The sequence below is a fragment of the Octodon degus genome, unplaced genomic scaffold (genome assembly GCF_000260255.1).
Source record: "Octodon degus isolate 3935 unplaced genomic scaffold, OctDeg1.0 scaffold00078, whole genome shotgun sequence".
Taxonomy (NCBI): Eukaryota; Metazoa; Chordata; class Mammalia; order Rodentia; family Octodontidae; genus Octodon; species Octodon degus.
This window is the reverse complement of record NW_004524654.1, coordinates 8,655,939-8,657,579: the sequence shown is the minus strand read 5'-3', so window position 1 is coordinate 8,657,579 and position 1,641 is coordinate 8,655,939.

Here is a 1,641-nt window from a genome sequence, read left to right as displayed (position 1 = left end):
ACAGAGAGAAAGAGGGCCCCAAGGCAAGACACAGAATAACATGTAGGAGAATGCAAGCCATTCAGCCTTATTGGAGTATAAGATTCAAGCCAAAGAGAGATGACAGAACAGCAACCAGATAACCAAGGCCCCATTACACCAGGTGTTTTAGTTACTTTTCTTGTTGCTGGGACAAAATACCCTGACGCCTAAAATTAAAGGGAAGGTCTATATCAGCTAAGTTAGTAGAGGTTTCAGTAATCACAGAGGAGAAACCATTCATGGTGTGGAAGGCAGGAGGCAGCAACACAGCAGAGAAGGAGCTAACACAAGGGGTGTCATCTGTAGTGTGCATGTTTGCTGAAGTGACCTTGGCCAAGTACCTCTCTGCGGGAAGGCTGGCTACCCGCTGAAAGAAGGCGCGTACTAGCGGAAACTGCTAGCACTTGAAGGAAATGATCACTACCGGAGCTCAGCCAAGCCTAGGGACGCTCCTTCCAGCACTCGTGCTGTAGGCACCACGTCCCATTTGTCTGACCACAGAACCTGGATGTGCCGCAGCAGTTCTGTCTTACAGATCCTGCCCCAAAGGATTCCCACCCCAAAGGATTCCCCTTCACCTTGGGTGCTACCTCCTCCTTGTGTGGCAATATATTATTTGATTATGTTTCTACCTGCTATACTTTTGTAATAAGCTTATTTGCATCTTTTTAAAATCATTACATGGCTTCTCTATGTGGATCCAAATCTCCAGTTTCTGTGGCCTCATATATGTGACTTCTTGCTGTCACACAGCAGCAAACACCAAGCCTCCCTTGCTCCTTTTATTCATTCAGGCTACAAGCCTTTTGGGTGGTGCCCCCCACATCCGGGGTGGGCCTCCTATTACCTATACTCAAAACGATGTTAGTTTCAATCATGGACTAATTTGTTACCACACACCCTTAATCCCATTATTATACACCCTAGATCCAGCCAGCTCTGACTGCATGAAGCACTGGGAAGACATTGAGACACTGTCATAATAGTCTACCCATGGCCCCCAAAAGATTCATGCACAAAAAGCATTAGGCCATCTCTGAGTTGCCAAATTCTCTACCAGGGGCCAGAGAGATAGCTCAGTAGAATAAGTGCTTCCCTGGCAAGCACAAGGGCCTGAGTTCAATCCCCGGTTCTGCAAAAAAACAAAAAACAAAGTCTAACAGTTTCAGCGCTGCTGAAAATTCCATATCCAAAATCTCCTCTGAGAGTTAAGGCAAACTCAGCTTCAAGCTCCCGTATAAGTATAAAGAAAGTTGAACACTTCCAACATAAAATGGCACAAGATAAATATCCCCATTCCAAATAGGAGGATAGAAAAGAATGGAGGGCTGGCCAAATGGCTCAGCAGATGAAAGCACCTTCTTAGGCAGATGCAGTTCAATCACCAGCATGCTCTGCCAGTCCTGCCCTGGGGGCACGCTAAGAAGGCGATTGAGACTGGGCATGGTGGCGCCTGTCTGTAATCCCAGCTCTTGGGAGGCTGGGCGCAGGTGGATCACTACAAGTCCCATCTACATAATGAGACCCTATAGACCCTGTCCTAAATTACAAGAAGAAGGAGGAGGTGGAGGAAGAAAGAAGAAGGAGGAGGAAGAAGGAAGGAAGGAAGGAAGGAAGGAA